The sequence below is a fragment of the Rhopalosiphum padi genome, chromosome 1 (assembly GCF_020882245.1).
Source record: "Rhopalosiphum padi isolate XX-2018 chromosome 1, ASM2088224v1, whole genome shotgun sequence".
In the NCBI taxonomy this organism is placed as follows: domain Eukaryota; kingdom Metazoa; phylum Arthropoda; class Insecta; order Hemiptera; family Aphididae; genus Rhopalosiphum; species Rhopalosiphum padi.
This window is the reverse complement of record NC_083597.1, coordinates 33728717-33747287: the sequence shown is the minus strand read 5'-3', so window position 1 is coordinate 33747287 and position 18571 is coordinate 33728717. Positions and strand designations below refer to the sequence as shown.

General features: G+C 29.7%; 1 long non-coding RNA gene across 2 annotated transcripts; it reads right to left on the bottom strand.

Annotated features, from left to right (window-relative positions):
- Positions 1–388: 388 nt before the first annotated feature.
- On the bottom strand, positions 389–18212 carry LOC132917600 (uncharacterized). 2 transcript variants are annotated; one of them, XR_009660300.1, is made up of 3 exons: positions 17925–18212; positions 17755–17852; positions 389–460 (listed from the first exon to the last, which is right to left on the bottom strand). It is a non-coding gene; the product is annotated as an uncharacterized LOC132917600 (long non-coding RNA). The 2 variants fall into 2 exon arrangements; XR_009660299.1 differs by lacking the exon at positions 389–460 and adding an exon at positions 6354–6521.
- Between the last annotated feature and the right edge of the window lie 359 nt (positions 18213–18571).

Below are 18571 nucleotides of genomic sequence, written 5' to 3'. Positions count from 1 at the left end.
ATATTTTTAAATCAAAATGACCAGTTTGTTCGAGCATAATTGAATTTGCCATATTTTTTTCATTTGTTGGAGATAAATGAAACGCTGATTGCTGTCAAAGAACTGAATATTTTGTTACGCTTAATGATGCTAATTGCTAATATTACCATACATTTTACACGTTAAAAATCATTATTGTGCTTTTGTAAAACATAAATTAACTATTGTTTGAATTTTGATATAATAATAAATTTATTTCATATCTATTTTTGTATACTGTGAAAATTAAATAAATTAAGTTTATTATGCCATGATATAATAATATTGTCATGCTAAGCCGATTCAGACTCACTCTTAGGTTCCAAAAAATTGGGATATGTGAAAAGCCTGAATACGTACCATCCAAGGCTTCCAGTTATCTCTTCACCAAATATAACATCTGCGCCATAGTAGAGTTTCAAATCTCGCATTACACAAATACCTAAAAATTTAAATAGTATTATAGCTAAAAACTACAACGAAAAATTCTACACCGAATCAAACAACCACACAAACCCATCAATATATAATATATATAACTTAGTAAGTGAAACCATCCTAGATAAATCTCCTCACGTCGATTAAAAAGACACTGGTGTCGTGATCGTTTGAATACCGACCTATATTAATTAACTAAACTAAACTTTCCTCCCACTCCCTAAATTCAGAAAGTTTCCATACTGGTGGGCGCCCCTATACATTATTTCATGTTTTTGTTATCTTGGTTAAACTACCAAATGTATTTATTGTGCATAATAATATTACAAATTATAAATATATTTTATTTTATAAATAAAAAAAGTTTATGTCAATATATGTTATATTATAATAATATTACTATTATACATATCATAATATTATATATTATTGTATAAGTGATATAACCAGTTTTCTTATAACATATTATATATGTATTTTTTAGTTATTCTATACTCAAAATGAAGAAAAAATTATTTATTTTTTAAAACTATATAATATTATTAATTATATTTTTTCAATTTAAGTTGAAACATATTTTTTTCTTACTCTTCAAAAAGCTTGAAAATGTTATAAAAATTTACCGATAAGTTATTTGTACAGTAATTACAATTTCAAAAACACAAAATCACAAATTTCTTATAAGCGTTCAAAGTTCAAATTGCAAAAATATTAAATTATTTTATACCTAGTTTAAAATGTGTACAATTTTAAATTTTAATAACTATATAATATTTTAATGCTTGACAATTTATTGAATTTAATTTCAAAATTAAGTTCAAGCTTCAAGCATTTACACGATACTATTTATAGGCATTTGATTTTAAATTTTTACGAAATTGGAAATTGCAATGAAAAATAAACGGTTTCATTTTTTTTAATATTTATCTTATTTTTAACCATTAATTATCCATGAAACTATGCACACCATTTTATGGTATGCAATATTAACTTATAAAATATAATAAGTAAAAATTAGTTAAAAACTATAATTAATTTGGTATAATGTTATAATATAGGTAATACAATTCATGCGATATTTTTTGGATAAAATAGATTATCATATTACTAGTATAAAAATAAATTACTTCAAAGTAATATAAATAAATCATAAAATATCATTAGCAATAGAGATTAAGTTACTCCGTCTCTGATTAAAATCTTTTTTTCATGTACAATAAATTATGATTTATCAATGAATTAAAATTTACCATAATATATGAAAGTGACCTACCTCAATTCGGAAGTACATTCTTAAGCTACCATACAGCAGAGTGACTTTGTGGGTTTTTAAGATCAACTCGTATTTACCTACGGGATTGCGTTATAATACATCATAATATTATTAAACCTTTATGATTTTTCATCAATTGCGCTATAACACGAATAATTTTAATAATGGATAGAGGTATTTTTAAACAGCCACGAGTCGTGCTCAAAATGTAACACACAGTGAACACGCAATTGAGATATTGAATAAAACTTTTTACGTCCTCGTTAATACATTTATTGCGTTCACTACAAAGAATATTTACCAGGAAATACCTATGTGTTTGGTATTTTTTTTTTTTTGAATTTAAAAAAAAAATCTTTAAATAAATGGCTTCCAGTTGACTTCACATAATGACAGCTATTAAAAGAACGGAAGGGAAAAAAACATCCACCTAACAGGAATAATAACGTATAAATTTAATAGCGCAGTTATTTTTCACACAACATTCGCGATAAACGTCATAATAATATTGCGACGCAATACTAATTATTTAAACCGAAAGCTTAAAGAACTGTTACGTTTGTTTAACTAGCATAACTATCCGCGCGAACTAGAAGCGTACGGTCGGTACGCAAAACAACAATTTTACAACGATCGTAACGCATTCGACTCGAGTGAGAGAGGCGCCCGACTCTTGCACGTTGTCATATTATCACACTCGCGCGATACGATATCTACCCGTCCCGAGTCTCGACCAATTTGATGGAAAATTGTTAACGCCGAGCATCTCGCGCGTGCAGCACCGATGTTATTGTCGTCGTCGACTGGTATAATATTCACAGCCGCCCAGACAATAGTAAATATATTATATAGACGCAAACGTTACACCCGCGTGACGTCGTTCCGCGCCATTATTGAAGACGGATATACCATTACGTACATATATAATAAAACCTGACCCATATATATATATTATACATATATTATATGGTTTAGAGTGTATCTCGCGCGCGTATTCCGAACCGCCGACGACCATACCGAACGACTTTTCCTTTTCACCTCCACCCGCGCGACGCTGTGATTCGAACGTGCCATGTTTACGAACTCCGGTGGAACCTCTGTCCTCGCATTAATATTGCTATTATATTATCATATCGTTATCGGTTTTCCGGACATTCTGCCACACCGCTGACATTTATTATGCCGCAGATATGGCACCGTCGATCGTATTATTACCCGGCAACGCTCACGTGTCCTTTTCTCGTACTACTACCACTATTATTATTATTATTATTATTATTATTATTATTATTAATACTATATGTAAGACTGTAGAGTATAATATCGATAACGGTTATGTGATTGTTGCAATAATGATCGTCGGACTTTTAAATATTACAATATAATATTATAGCGCTATATAATAAACGGAACATTTCAGCATAGTGGTATAAAAGTACAAAGCGCTACAGGTCAACGTTATACACTTAGAACGCAGACTTCTAAACTAGAAAAAATTTAGTTCGATGTTTGATTAAGTTCTATACACAGTCGTTTAAGAAAATTGTGGACACGAAGATAATTTCCAGAAACTCCGTTTTTCCAAAAAACTAACACTTTTAATACAAACTGAAAACAGATAAAAACGAATTAATTCAGGTACGGACTATGGACGCTGATTCTTGATTCAGCGTTATTGGAAAATAAAACCCAATTCTTTGTTCTATTACGCAATATCACAGAATAGATGAAAAAATACTATTAGTCTTTCAATTTTTGGATAAGTTATAATTCTTTTCTTGATAATAATAGAAAAGTAGATATATTTTTTTTATATAGATAGCAAATAAAAAAAAACTATACCATTCTATATTGTTGTTCATATTAGATCTAAACATTTAGAGTTTCCATTGCCTTTAATGTACAGAAAAGACTTAACAGTCTTAGGGTGAAAAGATCAATATACTTCCCCTTTATTTCGGGTAAACCGAAAATACACACGAGAAAGGAAAAAAACAACGAAAACTGCGGAGCAATGATGGAAATAGCAACGCAACAAACGGATATCCGTAGACCGAGGACAGACGTTATATTCTGCATCCCCCGTTTTCCCATCGTTCCCAGGTCGACCTTACCGGCGGGGGTTAAAGGGGAAATGCGAATATTTCCAACGGGATAAAAACATGATCAACGACAAATGGATGATGGCCGATATATAATGACGACCGATGCAGAAGTCGGGTGAAATGCGAAATTGAATTTTATTGATCTCGTGTGGATAGTGTGTATATGTATATATATATATATATATATATATATATATATATATATATATATATACAATATATAAGAACCATTTTGTCAAATTGCCGGTGAACAAGCGCTCCCCACATGGACGTTAAATATTAATCATATATTCTTGTTGTGGTACTCGGACATTGCTACAGAATACTGAAGACGGCGAGAAGACAAATGCTGACACTAATTCGATTCCGTTTCCCGTAGAGCTGATTTCAGAATTTTTACTTGTGCGTTCGTTACATTGATAACATCCATGCGTTAACAAATTATATTGTAAACAAATTAACCGAATGCATCTGACATCACAACATGGGAATTTGTTATTTATACATTTTAAACAGCAACGAGCTTTTTTTTTTTTTAGTAAAGCATTATTGAACGATGGAACTATAATATACTATTACAGTATTACCTAATATTAAATTTATATTTTATATTCGCAAAATAATTATGCATGGTATTTTATGAGTATTCGAAATTTAAAATATTGAGTTTTACTGTTTGGTTTTAAAATTATAAATCAGAAAAAAAAATGAATAAATAAATAAATAATCTGTGTTATAGAATCGTTTCTGGTCTTATAGTTATTTACACAAAAAAGTTCATACAGATTTATCATTTAAAAAGAATATTAACTATTAAACATTTATTATTTCCAATATATTTTTATTCTTCCTTACTCGATAAAACAAAAGAAAACTGGTAATCTATAATAATATTATTATAATAATCCAACAGACGACAACTGTTAATACTTTGATATTTAAAAATATGACTATTAGTTTTATAATACTATAATATCTTAATCTTTCATCGATTAAAAGTTAAAATTTTAAATTAATAATTTGATAATAAAATCACTGCCACATATATATTATTATAACATGAGTTTTTGTAGGACGATGTATAGTTAGATGCCTACCTAGAATTAATTCCGGAACTCCAAGGTTACGAAAAATACCGAATTAATTTAAAATAATATAATAGGTATATTTATACATTCAAATTATAATATGTCATAATATATTTCATTAGCCACAGTGTAATAGTTTTAAATGCTAATTATAATTATTTTTAGTATTTTATGAGTTGTGAATAATTAATTAGTTTAATAATCCCCTGTTGTAGAATTAATAATATATCAGTATACATTTTTTTTTATATACAATATGATGGGACGAAACTCTTAAACAGTTAAACATACCATAATTATACAATGTACATGATTAATGTTTAAGTATTATAAACATTCATTGTTTTATAATTTGTATTTTAGCTTCATGCATAAAAATTAAAAATACATTTCAAAACGATTTCATAAAGTATACTAAAAGCTACTTAATTTATTATAATATTCTTCGATTTTCTTTCAAATTTATAACATTTTAAATAAATTATTATTGTATATTTAAATAAATTGTAATGAAATTTTAAATTTTAAAATTGTTATGAAAAAAAAAATCATTACGTATAATTTTTTAATAAAAAAAACATATGATTTATAGTTTTAAGTTGCTTAAGTTGTTTAATACATTTAATGAAGTTGAATATGTGACATTAAATTTATCTTTATAAAAAATATCTTGCAGTATATTACACCATTATAAACATAAAGCTGGCAAGTTAACCAATTTTTTTAACTTTGTAAATTAAGTTAATATATAAAAACGTACTTTATTTTTAAAGTTATATGCTACTTTTCTTTCTTTTGTAAAAAAAAAGAACAACTCAACTGAGTTAGAAATTAGCTATCTACATTTATTTTAACTGAAAAAATATTTATAATCCACGACAAATCACTTCAAGTAAATTTTATAAAAAAAAAAAAATAAGTATAAACATAAAAACAAAAACACATAAAAAAAAAATACAATATATTCCATTAATTGACAGCAAAAATTACATAAATGAATGGCATCCAATTTCTATAGATTGGAATTTGGTACAGACCCTATACTAACAGAAATTATTCATTTAGGAAAGTTAATTTTTCAATTAATTATCGCACACCAATGACTCTTTATACGGCGAATTGATATATCTATTAGTTTTAATGTGGAGAAATTAGAAATTACTATATCCGGATGAGCCTTTTTATGGAAATCTGTACAGAGTTGTGCTTACCTATATATTATTTATATGTTATTCCGATCACTATTGAAATCTAATAATGGCGCATTCAAAACGTCGACAATCTATACAATAACTGTTTAATATTAACAATATATTACGACATAAAAAAAGGAAACTAATCTAAAATACAAGTCTGATATTATTATTATATTCGGTATTAAAGCGTATACTTCTTAAGAACAAAATTGAGTCTATTAAATTTTTTTTTACGGCCTTTGCAACACAAATTATGTTTAATCCAATGTTATTATACTATTTTTATCGCTAGTACCTAAGCATTTAGCCTTTAAGAAGAACGCACAAGCTGATTGTATCCCTAATAGAACGTTGTGTTGTATGTTAGTAACAGCTTGCGGTTAATCACAACACATTCGATGACCTGGAAAAAAAATAATGATAACAATCAGTGTTTCATATACGTAAAAACAACATAAATCGTTCATAATCGCGATCCGTGACTGTACTAATACACTCGGTGTGGGTACGTGAAATCAAAAATTATTATTGTTACCCGATATTCCAATGACTAATTGAGTGGTATGGGTTTGTTTTAATATCAATATAATATTGAGTATGTTGCACACCCGAAATTTATTAAATATTGCATAGCACGCGTGTAGGACTACGTTTGAACTACATACGTATTATAATAATAATATAATACGTGTACGACGGTACGATTTTTTTTTTCGTAATTACACGACGGTTCGTATACCCAATAACGGTAAATAAAATTATTATAATTTCAATAAATATTAAAATATGTATATTAATATATAATATTTCTAAATAAAATAATAGATCTGGTTAGTTTATATTATCGTGAGGTACGTGCACGTAGTACGTCGACGAAGGTATAGTGTCCCGGACGACGGACAAACAGGATTATCGTATAAGTGTTCTCCCGGAGCGATATTTTTATCAATGATTTTAAACAAATAGTTATCGACTACACGTTATTATTATTATACATTTTAAGAATGTAATAATTTCACCGTAAATTACTATAGACATTTATTAATGTCGTACAATTAGGATCGTTGAAGTTTCGTGGTAATCCGGTTTTTTTTTTTTTTTTTTAAACGAATACGTCGGGTTGGGTTATATTATACGGCTGGTCGACAGACAGTAGGTGTAATTATTAATAGTTTGTCGACGAAACGTTTATTTTTCTTCCGATAATCGTTTCATTACATAAATCTACATAAACACTATGCGCGGCGCGTACATAATCCTATTAATATTATATTAACGCTGTCTATATACTTTAATACCCTAATGTGTGTATGTGTGTGTGTGTGTGCAGTGAATGTGTGGAAAACCGAAAAAAAACTATCAATTTCGTCGGTAAATGTTTAAGGACCGATGGCGGTGATCGCTGCAACCATCATCGAATGTATAATATTATAATATATAATAATGGTATATAATAGGTTATTAGTATTTTCTGTACATTTTTTAAGCAACAAACGTTTTTTTTCGCTTTTTCGTATTTTTAAGGTGAAATATAATAAGTGCACCTACTTCGCGCGATTTCGGTTCCAAGACCACCGTACACGTCCTGTCGTTAAAAAAAATATGTTTAATTTTTTCCACAATACTTAGCTTGTTTACTGGTAAATTATCCGTGTGGGTATCCGTTTTAAATTACATACCGAAAACGTGTACGCGAGTACTACACGCGCGCGCGGTGAGGTATAAACACGGTATATTATATTATATAGGCACCACGACTGCTGCAGTGGATGTGGACGAGCGCGAAATGGGATCCGGAACAGCCATGCGCGACAGCCGCGGAAAACCGGTTCACTCGGGTTGATTTTTAATTTTTAATTTTTTCTCGTCGGTCGTAAATCATCGCGGTAAGTAGTTGCGAAAAAACAACAGCAACAGCAACAGCAACAACAACAACAACAACAACAACGGCGTATTACATTATTCTGACCGCGCGCGGATTTCGATGATTAGCGTCTTCCTCGGCGGTTAATTAAACCGCAAATTATCACACGACGAACAGACGAGTCGTCGACTACTATATAATATATAATATTATTATACACATATTTTAATAAGTGCTGCGTATACCGTCGAAAAAAAAAAAAAAAAAAACCGATCGAATGCGCCCTGGCCAAACGGCTCGGCTCGACGGTATTTATTATAATACAGGTACACACACACACACTATATAGGCATACGACAACGAGGCGTACGCCCGCGGTCAAATCTCACAAAATATATCATGTTCTCCGTTATTAATTTTCTAGGAGAGCGCGAGTAATAAAAATCGATAATTCGTTTTTCCGTACAATGGTCAATTTTATTTTTTAAATTTATTTGCATTTACACGGACGACGCGCGTAATGTTATTTTTATCCGACGGACTTGTCCCACGACAGGAGTGTATATACTATAACGTTTTAACGACACCGATAAGCGATAAACATATTATGGCCTTAGATTATGTACGGCTACTAAAGTACGTCTTGTATTAATTCATCAACTCCTCCTCTATAATAATAATAATAATATGTATAAACTTGTCATACAGCTAATACAGCGAGGTGTACGCACATACAAGAAACGTTATATGAATGGTTTAAATCGTTTTCGAAATAGAAAAATACAAATCAGACGATGTTATTAAATATTATTATATTTATTATACGTGCGCATTACACAGTATACATATATAGGTATCGTTTATATATTTGTATCGACGTCGAGGTGTTGAAGTTAAATGTAATATTTCCACGCAGATTAAAATAGTAAAGAGCCCGCGGCGGAGTACCTATATAGATATGTATATAATATTATTATATTAACATTAAACAAGAATCGTATTACTTTTGTGTCTTTATTGAGATTCTAATACAGGATTGTAATAATATAATTTATGTTTATGTATATCATTAATATAAATATTGTTTAGATATTACAGTTTTGGAAACGTCGGTTAATGAATAGCACCGCAACAGTCCAAACACAGTACAGCAGTATAATAAGATAAAATGAAGGAGGTGCGGCTAACATTATGCTAACCTACACAGTTAAATACAAATTATGATTTTTTTTTTTAAATTATTAATTGATAGATATCTACTAGGTTCAAATTGTTTTTATGTTTGCCTAGTGTGAATCATTTAAAACTATCCTTATAGCTGAGCCGCTGAGATGTAAAAAAAAATTACTATTATACCTTCCAAAAATATTTTGTGTTTTTTATTTCAAGGTTAGGTTAGGTTATGTATTTTTTATTTTGTATTTTAATTTAATTTTAACGGCTTAATAATTTATAAGAATTCTTAGGTGGAAGTTTTAGCTTTTTATTATTATAAGTATTATACTAATTTGTTTTTAAGTATAAACTTATTTATTTTTTTACATAATACCATACTTATTATACATAGGTTTTCGTTAATGTTTATATTTAAATACGTTTGTATTTTTTTTATTGTTTAAAGTATTATAGATTTATATAGCATCACTAGGTACTTAAGGTACTATATTTTAATTATAATCAATTAAATGTTTATAATAATTGGTAAAAGAAACATTTTTCTTGATTTTTAAGCTGTTGAAACTAATCAGCTCAGAATACCAAAATTAAACTAGGGTTGTTTTAGCCCTTATTCAAGCATCCCACATAGTTGCGTGAATGAAAATAAATTGGATTTCATCAAGTCCACCCGACCTTATTTTATTAGCGACAAAGGTACAAAGATTACATCATGAAAGACACCAGTCGCAATTAACCTATCGATTCCGAAATTAAAATAACACAAATTGAGGAGAATAACTAGGTACATTTTTATACCGAAAAATTGCCAACTAGTGGACTAAGAAAGTATGGAGGAATATATAATCTTACCCAACAAGAATTAAAAAATGTAATTTTTTTAGTTATTTTTGAACTATAATAAAGATACTATTGATAATAATATTATAATCTTCAATTGCATTAGATATATATTTTATATAGCTAACTTTTTTTTATTGAAAATCAATTCAAAAGGAAAACTATTATAATTTAATATAATTCTATTAACACATTATAAATTGATGAGTATTTAAATAAAAAATATATTTTATACATAGAGTAATCACGTATTATTATATTTAAGTAAATACGATTATGGAGTAATTTTTTTGTTATTATATACACATTATTGAATTATTAAGTTACATGATTAGGTACATTTAAAATAAACAGAACGATAATTTACCTCTATATTTAGTGTTAAATAATTATGTCGGTGTATTTTTGAACCAACTACCAAATTTAAGAAGTGGATAAGATTAACACATGTGGAAATAAAATTGGTAACTTGTTTTTAAGCCACCTGCACTGATGGAATCGATGCTATATTGATAGAATCGATGAGTTCCCCCATATATATCTATAATGAGTGTACGTACCAAATTATACATGAAACCATATAATTATCACTGTTATAACAACAAATTACTACACCTATACACGCTGTATAATACATGGTAGTATTGGTACTTGAAGTCCGTTTGGTAATGATTTCTGAACTCGGTGTACATAGGCTGAATAAATATTTCCGTAAATCCATTACGCCGAAAACAATGTTTACTTAGAACACAATCCGGAAGTCATACAACGATCGTATATATTCATCCCTATAATCAGTATTTTTGGTCAAAACCAATCGACGGAATAATCGGTTCAGTGCAATTTGTTTAAGTGCAACTGATATTACGAACGACTTTATTGAATGCCACTGGTACACTCTATATACATTATACATACACACACATATTATAGTTTTGGTAAGTATCTTCGATTGTATAACTTTATTGGTTTTTATAGCCAAACAATGCAGTATAATTGTATTCGAATACAATCTCTAATCCATACTACAATATTATTACTATACAGTCTACATTTCTACAATATTATTGTATTGCTATAAAAATCATATATTAATTATTAATATATTATTACACATGAAGCATTGTACAATATAATGTACAACACTTTCCTGAGCTTATATGTGTTTACTAGTACGTTATCAGTTAACGAGCTAACAAACACGATGTGAATATCATTTCGTCGAACCATTTTGATAATAATTTAAAACACGGCTAAAATATGTTAAATGAAAATCATATTTTTCATATAACATTATTATAATAAAGTCGAATTTAATCAGTAATAGAATTGTTTATAAACATATATTTATATTAATTGTATTAAATAAGATATTTAATTTAATGAATTAAAACTACGTGTTATTAGTAAAACTGAAAATACATTGCCACAGTGCATAAAAGCTATGCAATTTAATTTAAAATAATATTAAATTAATTAAAATTATATTTTACTCATAAGTATTTTACTGGCATAGGTACTCATATAATGTAATATTATTTTTGTTGAGCACTAATGGTTGAATAAATGGTAAGATTCGCCCTTAAAAATTAGTTTAAGGTCAACCATCTAAATAAACAATTAGTGTTCAGCTCTAAGAGTCTTTTTGTTTTCCTTTTTGTTAATTTTTATAACATATTCGAGCACATTATTAATTGCACATTAGTTCAGTAGTTATTAAACATTATGCTATACTACGATATTCAGTTATTGCAATACGCAAAATGTTGTGTACCTCCTGTGGATACATTTATTAAAAACAAATGAATATATAATTAATTATTTTCATATATTTCAGTATTATTATGCATACAACTAAGGATCTGACACGCACATAGCTTTAACTATACCATAACAGTACACCATTAACGTTACTTTATTACTACTATGCACCAACACATACATTATAACAGTGTGTGATCATGTAAAAGGAATCGATTAAAAGTATAAATAGAACACTTACAGGTGTTTTATGGCTTAAATATGTAATACTGTAATCGCTAAATTATGTTTCTGGTCGATAAAATTCGAAATTTTTAACGCATTAAGTGATCCGTTGAAGTAATCTATGGAAAAACAACAAGAAAATTGAGCTTTTATATAGTGGGTATAGATAAAGATTTATCTGTCAAATAAGAAGAACTCGTGCCTTATACATTTTCACACACAATGAACGCATTAATATTGAACACTTTTTTAGAAGCTCTTAAACAAGACAGGACGAAACAGAAGACAAAAGCTCGGAAAAAATACAGCCCTTATCACAGACGAGTGGTTTACCGCACTTGAATGAACCAAAACTGTCGAGGAGAGGTTCTTGAATAAACTCGTCTTGAAATTCCATAGAATTAACCGATGTGAAATTCATTATTTATTCAATCCTTCTACAAACTCGGTTAGGTTTCTTGCACAGCACTATTTTAAATGTCGTCTACGTTACTCTATGACGATGAGCTAAAATCGTGTTGGCTTAAGTCAATGTTCGATGTTGTTTTAAGTGTTACCGACAGAAAATTAAATGATATAAACGTTGGGCCATACATATCCGAAAGAATTTAATTAGTTTTTTTTCCACGAGTAATAGTTGCGATCGTTATTATCTCGGAAAACCTTCAACTCATTATTATCACAACCCTTTTTCTGTTGATAAATTAAATTATTAAACTGGTATTATTGCAGGCACTATATAAAATGTATGTAGCGTAGGTACACTATACATTTAGAATAGAAATTCCGGTGCTGCGTTTGGGGACACATTTAGTTTGTGAACATACACATAGTATATGTATAATATACACTTATACTATGTTATTATAACATATGATGATAAACGGGTTATGTCCAGAAAGTAAGTTTTGGTGTGCAATAAAAATAAGTAAAATATAAATTTAAAAAAACAAATTATTGGAACTTAAATCACAATTCATTTTAAGCTTTTTTTTAACATGGTTTCCACCATCATTTAAGCATACTTATCATAACGGGTACTAGTTTTTGTATTTCTTCATTATAGAAACATGCTGCCTGCGTGATTGCAACCATGTATCAACAACTTATTTTGCCTCGTCGTTGTCGTTGAAATTTTAGCCACCAAAAAGTGATTTCATATACAAAAAAAAAACATAAAAGTCACTAGGTGTCAGATCTAGGTTGTAAGGGGGGAGGGGGTGATCAAACTGTTCCCATGCAAAATCCACAAGAATTTGTAGTAAAAAATGAAATTTACTTTATTTCGTTCACAATATTTCAGAAAGTATTGTTACTGTAGACGTATTATTAAATTGTACTCACCTAAATATAATAAATTATATTAGGTATCTATAACCTTTTCTCTCGGCGTTGTCATCGATAATTTTCAACATGATTGATAATGCATTGTACAAACGATTGGGCCACAACCGTTACAATGCGCGACGTGCGATCATTATTGATTTAAAGGGGCTTTCATATAAGTACAATGTTCCACTCAGATAGGATGTACAACCGGTTTTCGATGCTGAGAATGTTTCAACCGACAATTTGAGATCTGACCGCAATGCAATTTGGTAATGTGACCAAAAACACTGATAAATCATAATTGTATTATTTTTCATATAATTTAATAATACATAACAGCATTTTTTTTATCACCAAATAACGAAACATTTTTTAATTAAATATAAAAATAAAAATAAATTACTACGATCACATGTTTAATGATATTCATAAATTCAAAGTTGTTAAAACATGTAAAATCGATTAGTACATAGTATACACTACAGTTTTAATTTTCATTCTTTTTATTTTTATTTTTAATAAAGCCTAAATAAACATTCATTTATCATAATTATTATCCTTTAAATCTTATCAAAGTTAGTTTGTTTATTAGGATTTTAAAAATAACTGTTAAAAAGGATATATATTAGCTTTTATTTAATGTGTATTATAAAATATACTATTGATAGTTAGAAAATAAATAGTTTCATGTAAAAATGTATACATTTACAATAATTCAAAGACCAATTTATTTGAAGTATATACTGTGGTTTTACTAAAGAAAATATGCATATTAATAGAATAATATTAATGTAAAGTTTAGTAAGTATTTAAAATATTCAAATAAGTTTTTTCATTACTTTATTGAATACTTCAAAAAAGTAACACTAACTCACCGCAAAAAAATCTCTAGAAATTTAAATTTAAATAATTTCAACATTTTTATTAGACAAAATGATGTTGATGAAAATATGAAATAACATAAAATGATAAAATATATGAAAGCTTTAATATGACATTAAACGAGATTTGGCCTATGGGTAATGTAGACAATTCTTCGTACCTCAATCACAATATTTTGAATACTTTTGCACGAAAATATTTTAGAGCACCTCACTTTGTAGATATATATATATAATCACAAATTAAGTGTAGGACACTTCGTCCTCACAGAAAATTATCCTCTCAAATATTAGCCAACAACAGTTTTATTTCCATTAAATATTAAAACTAATAACTATGAATATCGGCATATTAAAAATGTCGTTAACAATTAATTTTATAAAGATTTAATTATTTTATTCTAGTTTAGGATAATATTTCAGACTATTGAGACGCGTTCCAGTAAATTCGTAATCAAATGATGAGCCTTTGCCAGATGACCGCTTTACGAAACACAAATAAATAGGTGCACGGCGTGAAACGCGAAAAAAGTGTCAGAAGTGGTGTAAGATTTTAAAATTTGTGTTTCAAAGTAAATTATTATATAGGTGGGTAATCGGTCATCGGCATCGGCACTCAGGAATTTTCGAACATGCGATATACGGAGTAATGACAAACGGTCCTATGCGTACGTTAGATTTGTAGTGCGTATTGCGTACATGATATCGTTATGCATAGAATGCAATTTGTTTAAGTTCTATATATTTATTCGAATATAGTTTTATTATTATGATATACTAAGAACGGTGATCTCTTGAATTTTTTTCGGAATCATAGGTCATACGTCGCCTTAATATGTATGTATTAACTTTTCGTTCGTATAAATAATTATAATTATTACGAAACGTGTATAGACTATACAGACGCTTATTACTGACGGGAAATATTTTAAGCTCAATTTATAGATCAAGATTATCGGATACGGTATAGTGCCTGGCCGGGGGAGATAACGACAGATTACGATGCCTCCAAACGGCAAACACACAAGCATAAAATCGGAAAATAACCATTTTCGGGGAACTTATATGCAGTACGTAAAGTCAAATTAAACAACACGTCGGTATAGTATACTTAAGTATCTACAAAAATCATACATTGTTCCCATATATTTATTTTTTAAGCTCACGTGACTCCTAAATAATGTATTTTTTTTCGTATTGTATTACCTGCTATGAGAGTATATATTAAATGACTTGGATATTGATATACATAAACCTGACATAAAGGAATGATACAAACAGTCTGATATTCAATTAGGTGCAACAATTAAAAGTAGTTTTAATTTTATAACACTAAACTCATTTTTTGTATTTTTCTATAAGCATGTAAAATAAAAATAATTTATCCATACAATTTAGCAAAATTGATTAAATGTGCGAATTAATGATATTTTCGATAATAAAGTCAAGACAGTTTGATATGAATAAGACTGAAAATATAAAGTAATATGGTCGCTTTGAAGATAGCCTGAAATCAAAATATTTAATAATAATTTACATTTATATAACCCTGTTTATACATCATGTTTTGTATTCTATTGTTATACCAATTATAAATATTATGACATTTTTAGGATTTTCAATTACATCTGTCGCTTTGTAATTTTTTGTTAAAAAAACAAGTTAATCGACTATCCAAAATCAAATTAACTATAGCAGTAAATTTACATGGCTTTTACGTGTATATTTCTTCATTCATCTGTAGTAGTAGGTTCTTAACTCATATGCACATACCTTACTATACGCCATAGTCTTTAATCTAACACAATACATATTATGTAATATTGTAGTAAATAAAACTAATTTATTATTAAAAACTATTTGGTTATGCTCGGTTTTCCGGTCGATAAAATCCGATCATGACTATTCACATGTTTTTGGCAAATTTCCACACATATTATCTGTAGAGTTTGTGATCAACAGATAGGTATCTGGTAAATTTTAATCAGCCATAGATAATATAAGTAAAGATATAATGCGATATTTGTGTCCAAGTCGCCAATCCAGTTGTGTAATCAATCCGTTATTATTGCTTAATTAAAAAAAAAAAAAAACAATAAAATTATATCGTTCAAACAAAGAATGAAGAACTGAAAAGCGTAATTGAACGCAGATCAACACGTTTCTTTATAGATGTCATCATCAGTAGATAACAGTAGTCGTCATCCCGCGTTCGTATATTATCCAGAAAGTAGATATATTAATATATAAATTATAATAATGTATGATCGCCGGGCGCGTGTCTTTTATTACCTTTTTCGTAGCTATAAACGGAATTAAATCCATAAAAAGTATCGAAATACTACGCGTACTCGTATAATAATATTTAATCGCGTTAAAACTGTGTGAAAAAAAAAACGTAATTCACTAGGTTTATTATTATTTTTTATTTGTTTTTAACTTGGCGACGCCGTCGAATCAGGCGCTCATACAATCAATTATAGGAATTTTATGCGAGCACAACATAACATTATTACCTATAACATACGTATGACGGAGAGGGAGTCGTATTGATAATCTCCGAAATAAAGTGTGCAGTAAAAACGGGTCCACGACGTCTTTTTCCGCAATTCCGTCGCGGGTCCCCCCGGGGGCATCAGCTGTTTACTCGTGGTCCGTTATGAGCGATCTACAAACTGTATAATAATATTATTATGATTTTCACAGCAAGCGAAGGTTTTCACCGAGACGCGATGAACAGAACCGCGAAATCGTTTTTAATACGGCAAACGCCACGTCTGAGCGTCGTAGAGGTATAATATTATACAGGCATATTGTTATCCTAATTTTCGGGTTAAAATGGTGACTATAAGTAATAATACGCGACGAACGCACAATATTGTGATACGGACACACTGTAGCCGGCAGTGTATAATATTATATTGTGTTGTGCTGCTGTAGTAAAAGAGGGGCGGAGTATTTTACTAGGTTTATTATTATTATTCTCTTCTTTTATTTTTTTTTAATTCCAGCGACTGCCAAAAACAATACAATTCCATTTTATTATTTTCCGTTTCCGTCGGTCGTTAAAGCGGCAACGTATTTTTTCCTTCTTATTTTCGCCCTCGCGCGCCGCGGCGTCTGCGCACACCGTTTTTCATATGGCTCTTGTCCGCGAGCAATTTATTCGGCAAACGCCGCCGAGGAACAATGGTATTTCATTAAAAATGCTAGGCGACGGCGGCGTCGTGGAGACCCGAAAAAATAAGACCAAATCCGACAATATCGTAGGGTGATGTTCGTATATTTTATTGTTATGTTTTTTTTTTTTTTTACGTTTTATCGTGGTTTTCTCGCTTTATAATACTTTGTTTAATTAAAACCCTACCGACGCGAGAAAAAACCTAATTCATTTCGCACGAAATGAAAGACAGACAAAAACGTGTAACCGTATAAAATGTTATATTATTATTTAATATTATATAATGTGATATTGAAATTATTTAACACCGAATATTACGCATTAAACGAATTTTATTATTATCGTATAACATACAATATTGAATATTATAATAACATACGTTCACGGCGCAGTCGACACGGTCCGCTGGCACCCACTGTAGGTAGACGCGCTACGGCGGTGGCGGGCTGCAAGCTGCACCGCTCTGGTCCGCTAAACCTGCAGATGACGAAGCGGAGAAGAAAATTTTTTTTTTTTTTAAACGACTCCGATAAAAAAATATGTACTTACATGACGTTATAACACTCACTACGATGTTCTTCGTACGTGTATAAATATCGTACGTCGGAGTTACGGACCGACACCTATTCGCGCGGAGGCGGACGCCGGGGCCGCCGGAGTTTTGAACGTTTACGGTGAAAGATGATTATACCCATATAATAACAGCACTACGACATACAATCCGTGTACGAGTGCTGTGCGACGTACAAGTGTATAATGTAATGAACCTTACCGGCCGATCCCAAAAACCGTTTTACACGTATCGGGACGCGCCGACCGCAAACGTTCGTGCGGTCGACGCGCACACACAACAATAATATATATATATATAAATAATATTATATTATACACATACACACACACACACATATATATATATATATATATAGTGCATGAGCGCTGATGTCTGATTGGTTCGATTGCTTCGGGTAAAAAACGACCGCGCCAGCCGATGAGCAGTCGTCGAGAAAGACCAAAAACCATAAACCGTTTTGTAATATAATTCGTATAACCAAAGACAATGGGTTCGATGTAAAAACCGTGTTTTTCCTCTATTTTTTTATTTTTATTTTCGTTCTGACGATCTCGGCCGACGTTTTATAATGATACTATATAATATAGTTTATAGCCTAAAATAACATACACACTGCCTATAC